The 25,024-nt window shown below is 41.3% G+C and overlaps 1 protein-coding gene across 1 annotated transcript in view; it reads right to left on the minus strand.

Moving 5' to 3' along the window:
* The window catches only part of cacng2a (calcium channel, voltage-dependent, gamma subunit 2a), a 64,997-nt gene that overhangs the window by 25,267 nt on the left and 14,706 nt on the right, over positions 1 to 25,024 (minus strand). The gene's annotated exons all lie outside the window — the stretch shown is intronic.

Consider the following 25,024-nt stretch of genomic DNA (forward strand, 5'->3'; position numbering starts at 1 on the left):
GACTTCATACATGAAGTGATCGGTCACAGAAATTCAGTCATACTCATAAAAGTGAATATTTTCTGTTTTAATTGGTCTTTTTGCTCTTTTGTGGGTGTGGTCTGAATATTTTCAGGTTCAATCATTTCAAGAAATCATTCTGGACACAGCAGTTTCTTTAACAGTCAGCACAGACAGTATCAATGCCGTTCACAGGAGAGTCTCTTTGTTCAGAGAGAAGACCTGCAGCAGTTGGCGGCTTGTAAACAAGAACGGTGCAGCTGGTGCGACCTGGAGCCGCTCCAGCTGCTGTGCACAGGGAACCTCATCTCTTAATGCTCGTTCATTTGGCTGACACCTCGCCGTCCAGATACTCCGTCCATTCAGGAGGCAGCACCCTCTCTCCTCCCTTCCTCCCACTATCTGCCCTCCCATGTGAGGATTTCTGGATCTGATGAGGTCAGTCAAGGTTGCGTTGGCAGGGGAGGTGCCCATAAGGCAGCCATTACTGTGACCTGCTGCTGCGGCAAGCGGGCAGATGCCAGGGCGTTTGATTGGACCAGATTAGCGTTTCATTAACTTTTTCATCTTATCTCCCTCCAGTATCCCTCTAATTAGGGGAACAGGTGTTGGTTACCATGGTGCCAGGTGTTGGAGTGGAGGTTTTGGCACAGAGGCATGATGGGCACAGCAGGGTGCAGTTATTACTTTGCGAACGATCCACATGCAGCTTAGAGGGGGAGACCCTGCGGTGCAGACCACTCAGACATTAGAAAGAGTGACACCTGAAATAAAAAAGGCATCAAAGCGTCCAGGCTCTGCTCCCCCACCGATGTTCAGAGTTCATGTACCGATCTGTGCGCTTGTAACTGCTATTACCTCTTACAAGACATAGATTGGGGAGTATTTGTTCTACTTTCTTACAGTCGATTTTCCATTTTCTATCTTAATGGTGTGCAAACTTTTACTGAGGATAAAATAAAATGTTTCTATATTTTACTAATTGCCCTGAGAAATATAATAGCTTTTTGAAAAAATATGAATCTCAGATTTGATCCCAGCATTAAGTTTCAGCTCAGCTTCTGACACATTTATGAACTGAAATGACCAACTGCTTTCCTTTTGAAAGTGAAATCCTTTCACATTGTTAATATAGGATTTCAGCTGTTCAAACAGTGCAAAGTCTCTTTTATTTTTGATCTCATAATGTGGTCTGGGCTGCAGGCAGGTCAGTTCAACTCTTTTAGTACAAGGTTGTACAGTTGTGCTACGAGCAGAGTATTTGTTTTCCTGAAACAAGCAAGCACTCTCCCTGAGAATATGTAATTTGGACATGTAAGTTACTCGTGCCATGTACACTACTGTGGTACATCATCCTGGCTTTTGAACTGTGTGGTGGTCTCACTGTTCTTTAGCATGGGAGCTTCATCCTCCACGATTTCCGATTTAAAGATTCTATGAAACTTAGGGCACTGCAGATAATGAAATCCATCCTTCCATGCATTTTCTGATCCTTATCTGGGTCCAGGTCGTGGGGGTAACAGTCTAAGTATTAGACTGTTACCCCCACTATGGTATTATGCATATTTATCAGTCTTTTGTTACCCAGTTTCAACTTTTTAAAAAAAACATATTCCTGCCTTTTTTCTAATTTTCAACATATTTTCTTTAAACTGTTTCATATCAAGTGCAATGTTTACCAAATAGTTGTATTCTGCTTTTGTTTACAATCTACAACAGCATGTAATTGATTTAGGAAATAGTGTTGTGATTTATTTGCCACCTTTTTCAAATGTAGGCCTGCAAATTATGAAATTTTGAGTTCTTTTTCAACACACTTGCTGAGTTCAGGATGGGAAACAGCATTTTAGGATGAGTGTGGGAACCTTTGCTCAAATATACCCACTAATCCTCCTTAGACACAATCCAATGTCCCACTCATTTTTGCTACTGACTCAGCTCTGGCACATAATCAAAAAAACATTGATTTCCATCAACAGATTCTGTGGCAATTAGAACAATTGTGAGGGAGAGATAAAAAGAGATAATCATTGAGAAAGTCAAGGTAATGGGAACAAGAAGTAAATGTACAAAGGTTGGTAAAAGAGGTTTTGAAGGACAGCGAGAAGGAAGATGGAATGATAGCGGAGCTGAGAAAAAACCTCTCCAGAGTTTAACAGAGCTGTACAGTTTTTTTAACTTGATGCTCTGATAGAAGTTCCTCTTTTAGAGGAGATTTCTGTTCACGAAAGCTAACTAAAGCTCAGCGCATATAATCCTCCTAAGCTTTGTTCGCTAACTGTTACTTGGCAGTTTTTCAGGAGTGAGCTGGTGTATACTGTAGGTGTAACCCCACTGCCTCCTGCCACGACTCCTTCAAGACTGCTGCTGGAAATAACTATTTGCTCCTCTTCAACTTGCCTGCTTAAGTCAACTTTAAATAAGTTGCATCTCCAGGAGAGAATGGAGGGAAACGCACCCAAGTGTCTCCTCTCATAGCATATTTCCTGAAAGATGACTTGTGTTTACATACAACTACATTACACGCTCCCAGTGGAGCTGTCTGGGCAAACTAGCAGCAGCAATCCACAGAGCACCATGTGTGTGTCTTCACAACATTATCAAGCGGGTGTAAGATTTGGTTTGCAGCTGGCCGACCCATCCACACTTGTGCAATTTGTAATACCAGCTTTGGAGAGGGGCCCATTGGGGGGACCTCTTCAATTAGCGTGCTGAAAGATTTATGTGACACTCAATGGCTCCAAATGGTTCTTTTCTTGTATGAAATGTAAGTTTAGTAGGCTAGTAAATGTTTTATAATAGAATTTTCATTTCAGAGACCTCCCCACTTGAGCATGAATGCAGGGTCATGGAGTGAAGAGATCTGTTTGGCTATTAAGAGCTCTGGCAGGCAGGGAAATGTTGACTGGAGAGGTGTTCCTGAAGGCTCAGGTGTGCAGTTGGTTAAAGCACTTGTCACTAAAAGAGAAACACCTGTGTGTGCCGAGCAGTACTTTGTACTTGTACACTGTTTTTGAGTTTGTAGTATCCTCTCTCTCTGAAACAGGATAAAGAGGCTTTCAAAAGATCCCAAATGTTTCCCCAACATGATGGGAGGGTTCTCAGCTTCGCATTATAGAAATATTTAAAATATATACTAAATAAGAGTGATTTTTGAGTTTGCTGTTGATACAGATGGTGCTAGCGCAATAGCTCAGAAAACAATGCAAAATTTTAGGAGAAGCGTGTCTTTGTGAAGGTTAATTACAATAGATTTTTAAAGATGGCATTGATTGACACCCAATGTCGTGTTGGTGCACCGTGAAATAAAGTTGCAATACAGAATCTCAAAAAACCACTGGGCGTATCACTACAGGAGCAGTGGTATGATCTTAAGTCCGATCTTAAGATACATACAAAAATTTGTAGCAATTTCATAACAAAGGTTTAAAAATTGTACAATAATTAAAATGTTCCTGTACTGATCATATGGCGACGCTGATGGTCACAATGCAATGACTTCCAGAATTGGCATTCTTGACTGGGACAAAGTTGGGTTGGTGGTGGTTCAAATCCTTTACTTCCTTCACTTTTCTACTTCACTCTCATCCACTAACAGTTGGGGTTAGGAGTTAAAAGTACGTGGTTAGGGTTTGAGCTAATGTACATAATTAGCTTTAGATGTTAAATGCTGGCATTAGAATCTAAAAACAAACTCTAGTGGACTCTGTTCTCTTTGCTTGCTCTGTCCATGACGGGTCCAAACAATTCATGTGTTAGTTAGAAACTTGTACAGAAGACCAGCACTCACTGATATATTGTCCAGTTTAATAAGGGCCAATAAGTGGAACTTGAATGTTTGTATTTATGAGTTAACAGCTTAGAGTACAATAGGACAAAGATTGTGTCATTTGATTATCTAATGAGAAGCATTATGACAGGAAGGATGAACTTCTAAGATGAGAAAATGTTTTGCAATTCTTAAGAAACCTGGGCCTATTATTGTAGCTTTTAATGACTGTTTTAATCTCAAACAGTTTCATAACACACGCAATTTAACACAACAAATGGAAATGAAAACTTTCTTCATCTTAAACCAAATAGAGAACAGAGTTCAGTCTCATATAAAAACCCGGATGGTATCCACATCCTGCTCTACCTGAATGGATCGTATAAATCAAGGGGTTTCCATGCTGAGATCAAACTATCTCCAAACTTCTCAGACCCTTATCTGGAGTCTGGTTATGTGTTATAGGGTAGTTTTATCCAGACTTACTCAGTCAGCCCAGCTGCCACAGGCCAATGTGCCCCAATGTTGTAAGAATGAGCTATGGGCTAGCCCCATGCCCCCTGCGTCCCCTCCTGTCCTCTGCAGCCATAAAGTACTTCATTACCACAGGGCCTGGAGAGAGAATCACTCAAGAGTGGAGTGCAGTGGAGAGGACAGCTTGTTGTGGCAAAGAAAGGGGAGGTTAGATTTATAGTGGCCCAACACAGCAAGGCTCTTGGTCTGGTCCTGAGGGGCCAGGGTTTATTTGATCAGCCCATTTTCAAACTCCTCTGGCACAAACACACAACCACAAGGATAAACTTTTCCCGGCCTGGTGATGTCACTGTGTTGCTCTTTATTCATGCTCTTGAAAAGTAAGCTTTCGCCGAGCTGTTAAGTTAAGTGCAGCTTTTAGATCAGCTTCAGCTGAGGCAGGAATCTGCTTAATGTGGAAGTTTTCCAAGGTTTAGGTGTTGACTGGTTAAAAGAGGCCTGTGACGCTGCCTGTCTGGTTAGACAGAGCAGGAAAAGAAAATGCTCATTTTGTCTCATCCCATCTTTCTCTGGGCAGGAAGACAGTTTTCTGGCCTGATGCAGACATATTTCTGCAACCTTTAAGGCACCAATTACTCATCTCTGACATGAATACCAGTGAATCTCCACCTAACTACCATTATAATCAAAGTAATAGATTTGCATAATATTTTTCTTGCCTTCTTTTCCTAAATTTAATGATTTCTAAAGACTGTCTTTTTCTGAGATGACTTAAAACTTGATAGCTGACCTCAGAAGAACAGTGAAGATTACAACCAACATATTTCACTGAGACAGCAGAGGGTTTCCACACATGCAGATCCCACCACAGCAGGCTGGGATTGTTATCATGTATGAAGCCTCCAAAACCACTGGTTAACATGGAATTTGATGACAGTTATATTAAAGAGGCACTGATGGAATATTCAACGTCTTCGCAATTTGAGGAGCATTATTCTTAAAATGTTCCATAATTTGAAGACACATTTTTTTCAGACTGCTGAACCATCTTTACTTCTGAGAGACTCTGCCTGTCTTCGGTGCTCTTTTCATACAAAATAATGTTACTGACCAGTTAACTTAATTCGTTGCAATATGTTCCTTCTTTTTAGTACAACTTAAATTTCCAGCTTTATGTTGCCCTCCTTCCAAACTTTTGGGTCTTGAAACTTTTGAGAAATAAGAGATTAGTTTATAAGATTTGCAAATTGTTTCATTAAGTTTTCATCTATATTTTACACAGTATCAAAACTTATTTGGATTTGGGGTTGTATTAGACATAATTAAAGACCGGACTGGAGGATGTAAGGAATAGATTCCGGCTATAAAAACTTCTTGTTTAACTTGAGAAAATCAAAGGCTTTTTGAATTCCTCTCAAAGTTATTTGCAATATGCTGCTTCTTTTTCACCTTTGTACTGATTTGCAGTGCCACTGTCACAGGGAGCTTCTTATTCGGGCATAGTGCATAAACAACTCCAACACTAACATTGTATTCATAGTGGTTATCATCAGACTGCCCATATCAGCAGGCAGGAAACAAGCAAAAACAGCCAATTTCTTTGTGGATGCTAAAAGAGAGAGACATCCGGGTCAGGCTTGCCCACACATGACACCCTCTAACAGTGATCAAATGGGCTCGCAGCTGCCACAGCTCTGCAGACAGAGACAAAGGTTTGAAGAGACACAAACATGTAGGAGGTCCATGGTGGAAAGGGGAGGGTTGAGCGATAGGAGGCTAGAGAGGGTCAGGAGGACTTGACTGAGTAGGAGGTGCGGTTTAAAAGAGAAAGAGTTAGAGACAGAGAGATTCAAGCCCACTTTTGATTCGTCTGTGGGCGACATTCTCGAAAACTTTCCAGGCAGCCACTCAGTGCGTCAGCATCCATAAACCCCCCACCTCCCTGCTCTCCCCAAGTCCTACTCCCACCTTCATTCTCAGTCCCGACAGCCGCCGTTGCCATGTGGACATCAGAGATGTTCACTTCGGTTGCCATGGATATAGCTATCTGGGCCTCTACAAGGGGGACGATCACATGGACAGAGCTGGTGATGTGTCTTTAACCCCTGGACACACAACAGCTTCAGTGACACAGCATGCAGTGTTAGTCAGCAGCTGTTAACTACCGTACAGCACGGTAGTCTGTAAGCTGGTGTTAACTCCACTCAGAAACCTGCAAAGGAAGTTAGGTGTGCTGGCAGTCGTCTGGGTCAGGCAGTATAGCCACAATACACCCCCAGGTGAAGGAGATTTATTGCCAACACGGGTCATTTAACTGCAGAAATGAACACAAATGGTCACCTCTGGTCAGGAGCTTTACTGTTGCAGCTTCCCAGCATGCATACGTGCACAGGTGTTTGCATATAAATCCCTTGTGGATGGAAAGATAATGGGCTCATGTATGTTATACGATGACAACTTCTCCCTCCTAATGAACAGCCACCCCAAAGGAAGTGACAAGAGGCCTAATCGCCTTATTCATCTTCATAATCACACCTTATTCATCCTTGTAATCACTATATTCATCTTAGTAATGACCCTGTGAAGGCAGGGAGGCCCTTATGCACCATTGCTCCTATCATACACATAACACAGATACAGGGGAGCCTGTTTTTTGGCTGTCAAACTTTTGATCATCGAGGTCAACGTGGAACTGTTGTGTAAAGACACACTGAAGAATAGTTGGAGCATCTTGAGTTTTAATAATGGGACACAGTTTAAAGTGGGTAAAACGTGTGAAATGGGTAGTTGAAGAAGTCGTGGAGAAGTGGTTAAGCAATTTGAGAACTAGAAAGTAGGCTGGACTTCAGATCTGGATTCAACCCTCTATTCAGCTGTGTAGGCCTTTTTACATCCACCCACACCACCACCACCCACGCTGCACTTCAACTACAACCATTACAGAAGTTTAAAAAGGTTTTTGTTGGCCGAGATATAAAACCCACACCTTTAGCCAATGTGGAAACTTGAAACATAGAAGGAGGTTTTATGGAGAGACACTGACATTACTTCCTGTATGGCTTCTGTTTCTATAGATGTTCCTATAAAGAAGTTTATGGGGTTTACTTTTAACATTTTATATCCCTTTTCCCATTGGTTAAAAAACCCACAAACATTAGCTAACAGCTAGCTTTCGAGAGCAATGGGAAAGTGTTTAATATGCATCCATTACAGCATCAGATGGCTCTGCAGTAGTAGAAGGTACTTATTGGTTCCGGGTCCAATTAGCATTGATGGAAATGCAATACTCAGGTGTACACGCTAAATTTCAATGAGGGTGCTGTGCTCAGGGCTGCACTTTTTCTTTACAGAAACCCATTTGCCAACTCTAACTTCTCCCATTGAGGCTCTGAAACTGACAGCAAAAACTCACAAATAAAAAGAGAAGAGGTCGATCAGTTTTACCTGACGGCTGGAGACTCACTTACAGTCTTCTAATGTTGGGCTGACATCCATGGTCCAATAAAAATGAATAATCTAGCCCCAAGAAACTGTGGTTTCTGATTAATTTCTGGCTTGCCCCCTGGAAGATCGTTGTGTTTACTGGACCGATTCTGTATACACTCTATTCCCAGAGCACTGATGGTAAGCGTGCAACTGCTGATAATTGGGAAGGATTTAACTGGCGAATTTTTTGCAAGTGTGTTTAAAAAATTCAAAACTGAAAGCTTTGTAGGTTTTACAACTTAAATCAAGACAGCATCTCTGAGTCAAATAGAAAACAAATGGCTGTGGAATCCTCCATTAAATATGGAGAAATGGGAGAGGAATTTGATTAAAAAGAGAAAACATGTATTACAAGACGAATTTAAGTCGGGACTCTACTTGCAAGGAGCAAACTATGGAACAGGAGCAAAGCAGTATAATCCACCTGGCAAATAAAATAGCTTCTTACGGGCTAAGAAGTTGGCAGGTATGTAACACAGCGACTGGCTGCAGACGATTGTGGGAGGCAGACAAATGGAGGCAGCGAGGTGCTGTCAGGTTTTGGCTCGTTGGAGGATGACTGACAGATGTTAGACAGTCATTTGACCTCCCACGACTCGGCTCTGAGCACTTTCCAAACAAAGACGCTCCTCTCTGCTCTAAGCGGAGGGATGTGTGCTGTTTCTGATCTCAAATGCCACATCTGAGTCTTTGTGAGAGCGACTGCACCCCTGCGTTGATCTGTTTATTCATGAACTGATGTGTTAACCGGAAAAAAAGGAGATGTGAGACTCTAGCACAGGAACAACAAAGCCACGGGGGGTGGGCAGACTCTGTCCATCATATTTGCTTTTCCACAGTGCTTTCTTTTAACACCTCATCCTGTGGACTTTTTGCACTAAAATAACTTAACATGTGCTCCTAGGTTCTGCTTTTGTGTTATGCAGGACATGAAACACAACAGATTTTTTTTGATCAGTTATTCATCATAATAAGTTCCAAATAGGCCCCTCATCAAATAATTTTTGGCAATTAAGTGGTGTAATACAAAAGCTCAGTGCTTATGTGTCAAAAAGTTGTGAAAGGCTGTATCTTATACCAAACCATGATCTTTACCTAACACTGACTAAGACGTTTTGGTGCCAACCAGCTTTAGCTTAAGTGCTGAAATTGAACTGAAAATGTGCCATTACTGGTAGTCCCAAGAGGTTAAACCATTTTTTTTGTTTATTGTCACTCAAATCCAGAAAGGAAAACATTTCATCTAAATGTTTAGGCCAGTTTAAAGAGTTCAGAACTTTTAAAGCTGGGTGTGACCACATAAAGGACTAGCGTATGTACAATAAAATTAAAAGAGATTTGTCTAAAGACATAACTTACCTGGCATATATGCTGTACGTCTCCTTGGTCAAGTTTTAAAGGATGCTAAATATGTCTGACGCTTCCTGAATTTAAAGGTGAAACAAAAGATGTTTTCATTTGTTGTTTCGATTTCTGGTCTTGACCAGTGCAGAGGTTTAGTCCTGGTTCACTTTTCTTTTTTAGGCTACTTTAGGTCACAACCTGATTTGAAGGCTTCTATGAGGTATGTTTTGTTAAAAAAATACACATTTTTAAAGCTATACTGTGTGTCAGGCTAAAGGTGCTCAATGGATTTGTAAAGGCTATAGACAAGTTTTTGACCCGTTTCTGCTCTACTTTCTAAACTCCTCCCATCGATGCTTTCCACTTCCGTTCTGGCGGGCTCCGGTTTGTTTTGCTAGCTAGCTCCGATATCGACGCAGTGAGAAAAAGGATGGAAAACCTTAAGAAGAAAAGTGGTTCGGGAACGACATGTGCAGTAGTTGACTGTACAAACTCAAGAAAGCACTTGAACGAGTGGTTAGATAGAGAGTGCTTTGACAAATGTCCGCATACAAGTGGAAAGAGCAATCCAGAGACTGAAGATCTATAAGATTTTATCCCAGACCGTTCCCATCATGGCACGTAAACTGGACAACATCTTGACCATCTGTGCTGGCCTAGTTAACCTGAGAAGTCCACTGATCAGAATGCCTCATGAGGTTTAGAATCTTGCCTTGTGTCCATGTGTGCATAGTATATGTTTAACAGTTAATTTTGCAAATTATTATCATAGTGATGTAATTGTGTGGGGTCGTTTTGTATTTCACTTTTTAATACCTGTTAGGATTAAATACATGATCTTTCTAGTTGAAGCCATTTGTTTCATTTCCTCAAAACAATTAATTAATCCAGTGTTATTAATGGAAAGTATGAGTTTACTATGAATGAACTGTGTTAAAAGAAATTGTAACACTCTAAGGAAGATAGGGCACTCATGATCGTAGTTCAGTGCAATAATGAAATGAAATTACATCAACCTTTATTTTCAATTTTGTACAACAATATATTCAACATTATATTACATTATGTAAACAACAGACATCTGTTGGCACCCTTGGGCACCTACATAGGGCAGTTTATTTTGGTTTTAAAATGCTGAGATATTTACTGCAGAACTGTAACCTTCCAACAAAATCATCAACGATTTTCGGGAGCATGTGGGATAAGTAAAATGTACGCAGCCTTGTTATATGCTCCTGAACAAAGCCTTGGTCGTAGGGTACTTCTATTTCCACGTGCTCAGTTTTGTATGTTATGTTGGGCCACGTCGTCACGTTATCCTCCCAGTCCTGCACCGAATTCGGGTGGGGGATAGTAACTCCATCTCCAGTTAACGTATTTAAACTCTGTTCCCATTGTAAGGACATTATTAGCTATACGATCTGCGAGTGGGCTGTCAAAGCAAGCATCATCTGTTTACATTGGCAAATGCTGCGCAAACTACTTCCGGCGGAAATGAAGTGCATTTGTGGAGGGTAATGGCGCCGCCCAGGGTTTTTTCGCGTAAAATTGCCTATATGTAGTAGCAGTTCCTCTTCCTCAATTGATATAGGTAATTGTACCAGAGTTTGTTTTACTATACCTGTCAAGTGTAAATGCGTCTTAAGTTAAGCAAACGTCACATACTTCAGTCAAAGTCCAGACTCCTGGACATATGTCCAATGATCTATTTCACTGCCACCCCTCCAACCTCCAAATGTGAGGTTGTTTGCTGACTGCTTTGTTTGCTGGTGCAGGCTGAAGCACGTTCATATTACCAGAGGGTTTGTTAAGAGACTGAAAGATGAAATATAACCTTGGTTTCCAGAAGTCTAAACTGACAAACATTCACTCTGGCCCCAGGTTGGTAGGAGATCAGGATGTATGGAAGGGCTAACAACACATTGGACTCCAGAGAACGATGTTTGCTTCTCAGTTACAACCAACAGTCTCTTTTTTTATTTATTCATTTATTATTCTAAACAAGGTAATAAAGATTCCTTAAATTTAACTTTTTTTTTTCTTACTAAAGCTTGACAATATTAAGCAAACTATCAAGTCAAAATGATTTAGTACCAACAAATGATGTCATCCTGCAATTGAATTGGAGCATTTTTCCAAGTTTGTCCTCTGGGTCATATGGTATGTCCATGAAGTCAAAATATTTCCCATCAGACTTCCTGCCTCTGCTGTATTGAAAGCAAAAATGAGATAAGAACCACTACCCTGAGCTGGGGACATGTCTCAGAGAGTGGGAGGGATTTCTCCTGCCTGTGGTCCATCTGTGCGTCTCAGCTAAGACGTGTGGAAACACAAGGACATGTGAGGTCCCCAAGCAGTGCAGGGACCACAACAGAGGAGAGGATGAGATTTCACAGATCCCGGAACAGGAGCACCAGTGAGTCACTGGCGCCACAGTGGAGTGCGTCATGGCCTTCTGGTCAGTTCTCTCAAGAAACCCTAAGCAGCACCCACAGGGAGAGGCTTTCCCAGAATGTAAACTTATAAAGAAAATAAGAGCCGGAATCAATCTACAACGGTCATGTAGTCAGCTCCACACTGGTTTGCATCCAGTGATCCTTTGGCAACAGGCACAGGTTGTTTGACATGAATTCAGCATCAAAAAAGAGGAGCCTATTTCATTCTGACATAGAACGAGCATGAAGTCCCAATGAGAAAGCAATGTATATTTCGTTAGTCTTATTAAAATCAGCAATAAAAGTAAGTAAAAAGTATACTGGCAGTAAAACAGCACACATCAACAATTCTGGATGCACATCAACCCCAGACAATATGTTAGTAAAGTCTAAAAGTCCTCTGACTTTTTAAAAAGAAGCATGATCTGTACATGAAACATCTATCTTGAGGAATCAGAGCACATTTTGTGCTTTATTCTGCCAGTTAAACAATTCAGCTCAGAATTTTTTCTACATCAGTTGTATGATACATGTGCATGAAATGTTATTACTTACTGTCATATCAGATCATGAGAAAGCTCAACCAAAAACAACGTCCCAAGCCAAATCTGCTTGAAATGTGATCCTTTATGGACTGATGAAGATTGTTCCAGGTTTTTTTCCTCACACAGTGTAAACAAGCAGGGCACACACAGTAGCAAATCTCTCAGAGCTCTTGTTGAACTTAAGCAAAAAAGGGCTGAAGGGTTTGTTTGTGCAGTAGGCAGCGCTATAAAACAAGAGCTAAACTCACCATCAGGTGTACTTGCCATGCCGCTTTAGGACCTAAAGAGTCCTCTCTGCAGGACTGAGCTGAGTCCCGCAGAGAGGACCTGCCTACAGCACTGAGTCCTGCCTGCAGCACAGCGCTGCAGCACAACAAACTGTTGCCTAATCCCTCAGATCGGAATTAATGGACTGGCATGAGCTTAAAATTTCGTCCAGTCGAGTCCATAACAACATGCTAAATCATATCTGAACTGTGCATGCTTAATTAATTGATTAATTAACAATTGTGTGACTGCTGGTGCTGGATAAAAAATAATCTTTGTTTAGATTTTTTTATACTTCAATTAGATTACGAGCAGTGGAATGAAGGGGGAAAGACGGGGAATGAAAGATAACTAATCAATTACTTTTTTGATAACTACATCATCAGAAAAAATGTTGAGGATGAAGAGCAGAAACATCACTGACAAAAAGGAGGAAGTTTAAATAATCATTTTCCTTGATGATCATGGGAGGTGTGAGATCACTGGTGGATAAAATGGACGGACCTACACTCCTGATCAGGATTTAACAGGAATATCAGGAGGGTGGTGTTATGTTTTTCTTTTCTGAGACATGGCTGCAATAACAACTCTAACACATCTCTACTCAACTTTAAGACAACATGGACAGGCAGAGAGGTAACAGCGAAGGAGGAAGAATTACAGTGCTTGTTAACAACAGATGTAACCTTGGACGGGTCACTGAGAAGGAGTGTGTCTGCGCCTCAGTTGTTGAACTGTTGGCTGTGAGTTCCTCTCCATGTTGTCTAATGTCTCCATGCTGTGCATGCACTCAGCAGGTAACACAAGAACTTATTGATAGTGATCTCTCAAGATTTCCACCACACGTCGCTCTGCTTTACTTCAACTTTCTGAATGTTTGTCAACTGACTTTTATTCAATTCAATTCCATTTTATACTTATTTTGTCGTCATGTCACTTAAATCTGAACACTGTGCCTTTTAATCTAGGTTTAGAAAGATATGTATAGGTGTAATGAAGAAAAATCGTTATATCTAAAACCTTGTATCATCCTCCGTCTTGTACTCTTGCACAAACCAGCTCCAGCTGCAACAATGTCGTAGAGACACTCTACGGAAGATATTATAAATACATGTTTACATGTATGCTCAGATCAAGATGCAGCACACAAAGAAAAACAAGCTAAAGCTAACAAGACTGCTCTGCACAAACCGTCAGAAGAGAATCAGTATTATTCTTTGAGCATTTTAAATTTCCAGCTGAAGATTATCGGGTAGCCTGTGAGTTTTTGTCAAAGTTAGTGTTGCACTGAAACAAAGGTGATGTAATGCCATTTGTCCGTTTGAAGTTCTCTTACTGTGTCAGCAGTGAGGCTTACAGCTATGCAGGAGAACAAAGCGTCCTTTAAACCTTCTCACCTCGGGTTTATACCCACAGCCTGGAAAACGTCACAATCAGTTCAGCTCAGTTTAATACATTGGCAGCAGCGCTGAGGTATCCACACAGTGAATTGTTCATCTTCCCGTGCTACTGATGATGATGTCGTAGCTGATGCTCTTTGGCTGTAATGAAATCCTAAATGATTTGACCCGCCGCTGCCCTTTTTCTGTGATTTACACCGCACTCCCTGGAAGTGAGCTCACGGTATCAGCGCAAAATCTGCACACTGAGCACAGCAGGATGTTTGCTGGCTGTTATAAATTCCCTCTTAAAACAGCTGCCCATTGATCTTACAAACGTGCCTCACTTTTATTTAAATCAACTGGATTCCCGACCGCCATTAATAACAGCAGGAACTCTATGGGATGGATCTAAGGGGTGGGGGTTACTTTTACGGGTGACTATAAAAGATTGCAAATCAAAGGCAGTCGATGCAGCTGTTTCAGTAGATTATAATGATTACTTTATGAGTAGTGAGCCACACACTGAGACCGGGGAGGAATAACAAGGAGCTGCTGCTGTTAGTGTTACTAGCTTCCTCCATGTTGTCCCTATTTTAATACAAAGCAATAACCAACTGTGCATCTCTGTAAAGAAGGCAAACTATTATCACATGCATTTAATCAGAGCATCCCATCCAGTCATCATGTCATGGGAATGTTACTCTGAACTGTTCTTTTTTTAATAGGAAAAAGAGTTTTGTGCTCAAGTTTTAATTTGTTTCTATTTCTTATCAAAAGTAGACAATTAAGATGATCAGATGATCAAGATTAGCTGCTGTTGGTGGCTTCTCGAATGGTTTGTTTGACAGATTAAAGATCAAAGACCCAACAAGCTCACTGGAGAGAAGAGGGTCAAAGATTTACTCAAGTCGGCAATCATCTGTAGGTACAATTATTGTGAGGAGTAGCCACCCTTCCAAGGTCTGGGAGACCTTAAATGTCACCCTCATCTGAGAGGAAGCTGGTTCGATGGTCGGGAACAACTGAGAAACCACCATGGTCTACAGGGAACTATAAAGGCTGTCATGCAAGAAGGAAGCCACTGCTCCAAAATAAAGGCTTTCAAATGAAACCTCAAATAGCACCACAAGATATGAACAAAGAAAACTGTTATTTTATTATTTTCACCTCAAGTGAAAGAGAAAACTTGATGTGCTTTGTGTGACCGACACTTACAAAAACAATAGAATTCAACCAAACATATACAGGGTCATAGTCTATAGTGTGTTACCGTAAGCACGGCGGTAAAATCAAACGTGATCCTGATGGTGGCGCTAGAGAAAGCGTCAGAGGATCACTGATGTCCATAAGATTGATCGTCTTTCAAATTCGGACAGATTTCAATCACACAAAAGACTTGGACGCTGCAAAAACCAGACGCATGTTCTGACATGTGAACGGCTGTGCATGTATGTGTCGTGTTTACAGTATATTATCAGGCTGCAGGCTTGTTTGTACTGTGTTGAAATGATCAGGACTGCAGGCCGACAGCACAGACTGACTCACTTGTGTGTTTGCAGGACGTTTGGGGCCCTGATGGCGCTCCCAGCCTGTGAAAGGCTTTTTCAGAAATGTTCTTGGGAACACACATCAAATAATTCTTCTGCACACATCGTAGAGTGACAGGTACAACAAACCTGCATGAAAGCCACCATATTCAATAGATTTCTATCTATTACACGTCTTTATTTAGAAACATTTTTAAAAAAAAGAGGATGTCCAATTCTTTTGCCTCAGTAACAATGCTCTCGTCAGCTGGATGTGATTTTCAGCTACATCCCTAAACTGTAAACATGCACAGCTGTGCTCGGGAACACAAGCACCAGTTGCACCAGCAGTGCATCAGGTTAGAACTCCACAGCGGCCACAGTAACGCCACCTGATAGTGGCGTTACTGAGATGATGGTTTGTTGTTGTTTTTGTTGGATAACGCATCTCTTCACTTATTCAAAAACATAAAAAAAATCATATACAAGAGAAAAGCACTGAAACATCCTCTCTGCTGGCGCTGTGGGATGTGTTCAGGCAAGCTGTAAATGCTCTGCAGCCCGTCCGAGCATCAATCCATCGTTCCAGCCTGAATATCAGAACCGTGATCCTATTCATTGAGAGATACTTTTTACGGTTGGCTGCTTTTACAGTGAGTATGACTCACTTTGTGTTCATATGTCAGTCTTTCTTTGCAGTGAAAACAGGATGTTTTGTGTTCCATTTCTTGCTAATAACACAATCATCATCATTAGGAAAAGGCGCAGTTACACCACACACTCGCAACACGGAGGGATAGCAGTATGATCAGCGATCTCATGCAAGATTTTCAAAGTTCTCTGTCTGTTTATGGGCTAAGTGGCGGAAGAAGCAAACAAATCTGTTGGAATACAGCGAGGAAGATTTCAGCGCCTCAAACAAACACTGGCACAAGAACGGATTCCTTAGTGTTTGACAAATTCAATATATTGAACTCTTTTAATGGAATATTTACTGCCAGCTTTGTGTGACTTGTTTTCTTGGCAACTGACCATTTTGGCATTTTGACGATTTTGGATATTTGCAGAAAACAAAGCTCTCCCTTCTCTCTAACCTTTCTTGACTTTCAATATTCGGTTTGCGTCAGAGCTTTGTAAGGTCACCTCTTATGCGTCTGTCTTTCCGCTGGAGTTTACAAATAAGGAGGATCAGAAAGGCAGACCAAAAAACGTTGTTGTGTTGTAATTAGTTATGCAAAATGACAACACTTTCAAAGTATACTTTCAGTCAGGGACATACTGACCTCCAACAACTTCAGCAGCGGATCATTGTGTAAGTGTGGCAAATATATACAAATAAAACTGAATGGGAGTAGCTTTCTTGGGAATTCATTTGTATTATTATACACATGCGCTTTATTGTTTTTACAGAAAAATTGAACAGAACCTCGGCCCATTTGAGCGTAGTTGAGTGCATACATGTAGGAGTGAGTGGACTCTTTGTCAGAGTTGCTCAGATCCTTATGCTTGTGCATTTTACTGCTTCTAATTTCATGAACTGATTTTTCATTTGGTGTGAAATTATCCCTCATCTTAACAGGTGCCATTGTAACAGTTAAGTCAATGATATTCCCTTCACTTTCATTGATTTCTGGTATTTGTGACAAATGAGGAAGCTGGAAAATCAGCAAGTTGTATATTTTTCCAGTTGTGGATAGATCGTCTCTCCTTACACATTCATCTGAAGGCACAGCTGCACCGTAACAAAATGGCAACCGCACTTCTTAGGCAAATTCTGGGCCTCTTTATGATTTCAAAGCCGGAGAAGATGTGCTGTAAATTTGTGAAATTGGCTCAAGATTTTCAATGATGAAGTGAGAAACTTTGCACGGACCAAGTCCTTCCAGAGGCTACAGATTTCATATAGGCTCGTAAGAATTTGTGTCTCTGCTCTCTTTGCTTTAGCCTGGTCGCTGATCTCCGCACAGCATTTGATTTTTATCTTAACACCCTCGCTCTCGTCTCCAGTACAAAATGCCCTCACCTCTTTTTCTGTTTTCTCTCCTCTCAAAATGGTCTGGTTCAAACCGTTTCCAACCACCACTGACTGTGTAAGTAAAGGATTTGCCTCAGGCATACAAAGTACTTGCCTTTTTAAACAGAATGAGAACTGTTAGATGACGCTCCCTTATCGACACATGCTCAAGATTTAGCTAACAATTTGAATTGTTTAGTACTACTAGAACCACTTATCCATTGCTTTCAGCAGATTGTTTTAAGCTGCCTGGTGACTACTTCTTATGCACTGTTACACCTTTTGGTGCTGCTGAAAATGACATCTAACTCAATATTTGCATTTTCTTTTCATCAGATAATTTCTTCTGAGATGCATTCAGCAACTTCATCTTTTCTCACGCTTGTCTCTCAGGAAAGGATTTCAAAAGATTTTTCACTCAATTTGAATAATTCCATCAGCGTCCTCTTGTTCCTGAAACTGCAGTCATCAGCAGTACCAAGCAGATAAGGCTATTGAGGAAAGATAACAAAGTCTCTGCAAAAATATAAGTGGCAAAAAAAAAGCTAAACTCACAGCAGTAATTTCCAGTAAAAAATGAAATGAGATGAATGCTGTCCTGTGTAAGTAGGCTGAATATGATGGCAGGAGTTCAGGCAGCTATTGAGTTGACTAATTCTGATTTACTGTAAAGGCAAAAGACCTATAGCATGCCCCTCTTACACATTTTGAGATGTCCTGGAAATTTCTCAAGTGGATACATTACTCAGTTTACAAATTCACATGATTCCCATGGATTTGGAAAGGCTGATCAATATTTGTGATCATGAGCCCCTCTCACTGTGAGCCAGGGAGTCTGATATGTCACCAAGCTGGAGCTGTTCCATCGGCAGCAAATGCCACACTGACTTTGATGATTCTTCCAAAGGATATCTGAGCTTTTCCACTGAAGCCAGGCTCCAATTTAAAGGCTGAGATAACGGTTAGGAATCAGAAAATGCATGCTCACACTGTCAAAGTCACCTTTCCCATCTCTGCCAATTACAATAAGTTGTCTGAGGTAGCTCAGCCCGCCATCACACATCAGCAGGAGAGACAAATTCCAGCACTACGAGACAGCTGCTTTCTGCCTGGGATAACAAATTGAATTGTCTGACAATATATCTGCACACTAAAATGCAGACTTGTTCACTTTTGTTTTATGAAGTCTCAGCCCTCATTTTGAAATATATCAAATGCTGTGTCATAAAATAGAAGTGCTTTGGAAAAACAAAAATGAAAAGTGACTTCTCTGCATCTACCAGCCTTGAGAGCTTGAGGGGTTTTTGTTTTATGTGTCACTGTTGTTCCAAAATTACCTCCAATGTCCCTCATTTGGTTTGTGCGGAGGACACCGGCGCTGTGCTCTATACTGGGCCCAGTCTGCTTTGTCTCAACATGCTAAGCTGCTGGATCACACATGTAATGTGTGTTTTTCATAGACTCTCACTGTTACGTTTAATGTGAAATATTAACCAACCTCTTCTTTGTCTACATGGCAATGGCTGACCAAGCCAAGATAATGCTAGTGCAATCCTTGCTAACAAGTATTCACATAATGTACAGTTACTTGCCGACTATGTTAAGAAACAGATGCATCAGTTGTGGAGTACACCGCTACATAAAATCACCATCCAACAACACACAACCTGATGCTAACATCTTTGATTTTGGACCAGACCCAGTCCGACCTCAAGTTTGTGGGACAACAAGCTGTTTTTTATCTAATAAATGGAGAGAGAATTTACATATATTCAGGACATTGCTGTTGCATTGGACTGAGCTGCTTCATCCCAACATTGAACAGTAGAAACTCTCAGTCCTGTCAAAAAAAGTTGCATTCTCACTGTAATTCTTATCTTCAAATGTTTTTGTGTGTTAGAAGGTTAGGAGTTAAAATGCATAGCAAATTATGTTTTAATGAGGAAAGCTTGGCCAATCTATTTTTCCATGTTGCCATGATAACATGGCCAGTAACCGTCATAGTACCGGCTAATTTCAAAAGCGATGCTTCGAGGTTTGTGTTCAGAACCAATGTAGTGAACTCATGACCAAGCATCGAAATGTGATGAATTGGGAGGATGAACGGGCTGTAATCACCCCATAGCTAACCTTTAGTACACAGCTTCTGTACACTACATTTGGTGTACCACATGACTAGTTTGTCGTGCACTATAAACTAGATAACAGTTGAAAGTTTTCGCCTGCAATAAAGATATATTGGATAATAGGGTGACACTGGGCAGAGCTTGAAACTTGATTGAACAAAATGTCCAATGTGCACTTTATTTCAGAAGAACCACTGATCAGAAAGTGTAAAGTTAGCCAAAGACTCCATAATGAATTGTAAGGAAATCTTTATTTATTATTTCAGGAGAGAAGATAGTGGTTAATGAAGAGTTTATGTGAGTTTTATGCCTTTTCAGCCCTAGTGGCTGTCAGCTGTATTGCACCATGAGGCACTTCTTCAACGACTTTACCATCATCAGCTATGTCCATCTTTTACATGCAGTCTTCCTATTGAAATTTGTAACCCTTAAACTTTCACTGTACCTACTATTAAATCAAAAATATTGCTTTTAGGAACCTGGCAAAAATCACCCTTGATTTATTCAAATCTCACCCTTGAGAGTTAAATTGTTTCAAACACAAGTTCACAGCTTTGTTGATTTAGTTCCATTGCAGCTAATGCAGTGTGTATATGTAGTACCAAAATCAAAATTTTCTTAAAGTCTTGAGAAATCTCCCTTAATACCTTTCTATAGCTCTCTAAACCCCCCATCCAACAACCTCCTCTCTTGGTCTGCCCATAGCAGAATGATTAATTTGTGGCTATTGATTTCTCCTCCTGTGAGGGAGACAGAGATCGAGAGGGAGGGAGAGGGTGAGGTGGTGTGAGAGAGGGTCAGAGACGCAAGAGGGTGAGGAGGAGAGGTGTGTGTGTGTGTGTTGAGGAAAGGGGGGTGGGGGTGGGGGGGGCACATCCCGTATTCAGTGTAGTGCCTCTCTGCAGTTCTTTTTTTCTAATCTTTAATGTAGAAAAAAAAAAGCCAATGGTTGCAGTCGGGATGCGTCAAACCACCCCTCTCTCGGTGGCGATTGGCAATTCACTGAGTGTCCACATGTCATCTCTTGCCCTGCTGCAGCGGCGAGCAGCACGGCATGCTGGGAGGAGGCTGGGGAGGAAAAGCGGGAAAGGCGGCAAGGGAGGCCAGGCAAGATGGCTAGATGGATGGAGGCAGGCGTTCATCCATTTCCCTGTTTCATTACATCTATGTAAATGCTGCTGGGTAAATGTGTGTGTATGTGTGTGTGTTTACTACCCACTCCCACACCTCACCTCCCTCCACCTCTCTTCATCTCACAGCCTGATATAAGACAAACATCGCCCTGCACACCATTTTCGCCACCACCGATTATTCACTGCCTCTTTCGATGCCTCCTCCAATCCTTCCTCATGTCTTCCTCTTCAGTTAAATCCCACGCAGCCGCTGCTAACAAAACTTAATACTGCGGCCTCTGAAAAGCAGTTGAAGGGGGTCGGGTTGGAGAGGATGACAGGCTGTCTGATCAGTAGTTAATTCTGTTGGGTAATCATTTTAATGAAGCCTGTATGTGGCCTGTTGGTGGTTGGAGTTTGCACTGACGAGCCTGTCTCTCTGCTCACTACAAGCACATTTCTGACAGATGACGTTTGGAGAAGAGTGTGACCTACATTTCCTGTTTGAGAATCACACACACAGCACGTCGGATTCCAAAATGAGAGCAATGAAATATGTACAACAATCAGCAAATGTCAGTTTTCGGCAAGAGATATTTCAAGGACATGGAAACAGCAGCGGGACAATCGAATCAAAGAAGCAAAAATGCTCTGATGGAGATGCTAAAACCGTTGTAAATATTTGCTTTTTGTTCCAGTTTACAAACCTTAAAAGCACCACCAATTATATCATGACAACGACAAGGACAAATTACTCTAATATAAAATACCAAGTTGAAAAATCCACTGAAATGATCCTTAAACAGGCACTTTTGACAGCAAACCTGCGCCGTACTGAAGGATGAAATAGGAGGATGAAGAACAAATCAATAAGTGAGGTCTGTTCATTATCAAAATAGGCCACTAGAGACAAAGAAAATTGTAACAGCTCCTAAAATTAGAAGCCAAACTGCTCGGGAGGATTTTGAAATGAATTTTTCCTTGTTAACTTGACGCTCTAGATGGTATATTTCTCGCAACAGTCTGGGAAGTCTTATATCATGAGCCAAACCATGGGGCCTGTCATTGAAAAGGAGCTGCTTTAGTTGACTGTCATAATATCTAAAACCTGCCAGTAGCTTTCAGTTCAAGACACAGATTGGTGAATGTCAAACAGTTTTGAAACTTTCTCATCTCTTTCATGTCACAATCTATCAATTTTGTCACTTTAGTCCAAGCATATTATGAAAATGATAGATCTTGTTGCCATGTTTCAAATGTTTCATCAAAAACTGTCATGTTGCGAATGAATGTTTTGTATCCAAAGCCGCAGATTGCCACCCTCGTCTCTCATCTATTCCATGTCCCTATAGCAGCCCGTAAGGACAAACCAAACATCAAATCTATTTTCTTTAACCCTTCAACACTCCCAACAATTTACTCCCATAAAAAGATAGAAGCAGCCGAGAGGTGAGCCAAGAGCAAGCCCCAAAACACAACATTTCAAAAGTCATATTTTCTGTTTTGCTGCCGTTTTGTCCTGTATTATTATGTCTTTCTTTGTTATTTAGATGTTTTTTTTATCCTAATATGTTCCATTTTCTCTGTCTTAGTGTTCTTTACTTGCTGTTTGTGTTCGGTTGAGTTTTAACTAGTGCCTTTCCACCTGTGTTAAATGCCTAATAGCCCCGCTCCTGCGTTCCATCAGCTGATTACCTCAGCCAGTATATAGGCCGCCTTTAAAAAATGTTTTCCCGTTCACTGCCAGATCAACTTATGTCATCCTATTAGTTTGTTCCTGTTCTGTTCTGCTTGCACCACAGTTTGGATTTATGTTGGATTTGCACTTTGGACCAAACTTTGACCATCACGCCCTGCTGTATATGTCACTGTCGATGACAAAAATGATATTTTACAGCCTAAAGACATTTATAAAAAGTTAACTGTTTAAAATTGCGCTTTCGAGTGTTTACACAACCAGCCACATTCATCTTTTCACATACACATGTTCACTGTGTTTGACTTTTTTGGTTATATTACACTGTATATTGATTGACTATCTTTACCACACACACACTCTGCTGAACACATCAGGGGCAATGTTGGGTTTAGTATCTCGCCTGAAGGCACTTTGACATGTGTACTGGGGAAACCAGGGATCGAATCACTGACCTTCCGATTAGTGGGTAATCACTTTACTTCCTGAACGAACTGCAGCAGTGTTGTGATAGAGTGTGACGACTTGAATAAAATAACTTTTGTCGTATTTCCTGAAACTGTCACTGTCTCCGAATAAAAAAAGATAAGAATCAAGAAGGAGACCATCGCTGATAAAAATCTGCTTTCTCTGGCTCCTCCCAGCTGTTCTAAAGCAATTTGCAAGAATCCACAGTGAAAGCAGCCAGTCGGTGCCAGGATGAGTCTCCATCCAGTGTTAATCTCTGCTACTTTTACGGCTGCCATGGTTACTCGCCTCTGAGAACACGATAGCCCTTGCTGTTGAGAGGGGTTTCTAAGTCAGAGCTTAAGCATGGCCAAGAGAAAGGGGGAGGGGTCTACAAGTTGAATTTAAATTTTAAAGCTGAATCCAAAAGATTCCTTGTGGTTGAATCCAAAAAATTATCGGGCCAACCTCTAAACAAAACAAACATTTTCACAAAAAAGACTCTCAAAAGTGTCATATTAGTCTAAATTTTAAAAGATTTCAAATGACATCCACTCTAGTGTTCAACTTCTTCCTTTAATTTTTTTAATTTCTTAGTAATCTCTCTTTCTCACCACATACGACTAACACACAACCTTCATTTCACTGCGTGTGCTCTTTTTTTTTAACATAATTTAACCAGGCCGATTAGCTAATTATCATCATTTTAATGTCTTTATTAAACTCAAACCAACATGAATTGAATAAAAGGCAAATACAACTAGAATTTATTCAGTGATCAATTCACTCGTGGTTTGGAAACGGACCCCTTCAGACTCTATTATTTCAGTTTTTAGATGTGTGGCCTTCAACACTAAAGCATTCTGTGATGACTTTGTGGCCTAACTGCCCTGGGGTGAGTGGTATGAGGGACACTGTGGGTGAATAAAAGATTCAGTTTCGCAACTTGTCCATGCAGTCATCCAAAGGACCAGCACAGCGTAGGCCCTCATGGTGGTGATGTAATGGCGCGACACACACACACACACACAATACGAGGCCACTTTCAGACACACAACTGTGAGCATCAGAGTCACTCAGACCAACACTGCTGAAAGGAAAGTTGGAAAACATGTATGTGCAGTCAACATCTGCACGACATCTGCAGTCATTTCCAGGTGAAAGTGGGTTTGTGCGTGAATGTGTGTGACTTTTTCTCGCCACGCGCTGCCTGTGTGCATGCTGCTATGATCATGAGAGACACCCTGTCCTGGAAAGCGATCTGAGAGAGCAAAGAGAAGCCACGCTGCTATTCATTAAAAATTCATCCTGTTCCTCACTGCTCTCAAAGATCCAGAGACATGAAGGTGAGCGCTCACATACATGCCTCCACACACACACACACACACACACACACACACACACACACACACACTCAGAAACAGGGCAGAAAGGGGGAGGAGGGAAGCAGCATGCTCCACTGGAAATTACATCATCCTCCTCAGTGGACTTAGCGACACCTTATCCTCGCCCACATCAGGATGTAATAGCAGCGACTTCATTTTGACAAATTCCCCGATTCGCTCAGATCAGTAGATTAGCGAGGCGTTGTCTTTTATTTTATTCTTTCCCGGCAAAAATCAGCAGCGGCGTCAGCAGTTCGGCTGAGGCTTTGTCTAACAGTCAGGGTACGCACCGCCACAGACATGAATAATCGCGTGCCAGCCTTTCCCCGACACTGGGTTTACATCATTTCCTGTAGGAAGCCTATTAAATCATCATCCTTCAGGTTGAGCACCCAAGTCACTCCATCACGCTGCTCCGGCTGGACATGTGAGTGATAGAACAAACAGTATTTAAATCAATTAGATACATTCAACATCCATTCAAAATGCACCAAAACACATCAAACCAAAAGGTCAAAGGTGAACTGCTCTTGGATTAACCTCATCAATGAGCGCATCTCCCTAACTGAACAACCTTTCGCCTTTTTTCCCCCCTTTGCATCCTCTAGTGTTTTGGGCTGAAGCGGTTTTCAGCAGTCTCATTGACAGATACAGTCTCATTACAACTGTTTGTTTTCCCAACAGAACCATTTGCTGTGACAGTGGGGTCTGCCAGGCCTGTCGACTGCAGTAAATACTCACTCTGGAGCCCAGTACACATGGCCATCTGAGCAGCGTTACACTGACAGGCCGTTCTGACGTCCTCAGAAGCACAAAGGCCAGAGTGGTGCCAAGGAGGTTTCGCTTGAACATGGACACCAAAGGACGTGAAGACAATGACTCTACAGTTCACGGCTGAATTATTATTAAAAGCGCCCATATCATGCTGATTTACAAATCTTACCTGGGGGGTTCTACTAGAATAGATTTATAAGCTTTAACAAACTTTAGCAAGCTGTTGAAATGGCCCACTTTAG

This window comes from Odontesthes bonariensis, chromosome 21 (genome assembly GCF_027942865.1).
Source record: "Odontesthes bonariensis isolate fOdoBon6 chromosome 21, fOdoBon6.hap1, whole genome shotgun sequence".
In the NCBI taxonomy this organism is placed as follows: domain Eukaryota; kingdom Metazoa; phylum Chordata; class Actinopteri; order Atheriniformes; family Atherinopsidae; genus Odontesthes; species Odontesthes bonariensis.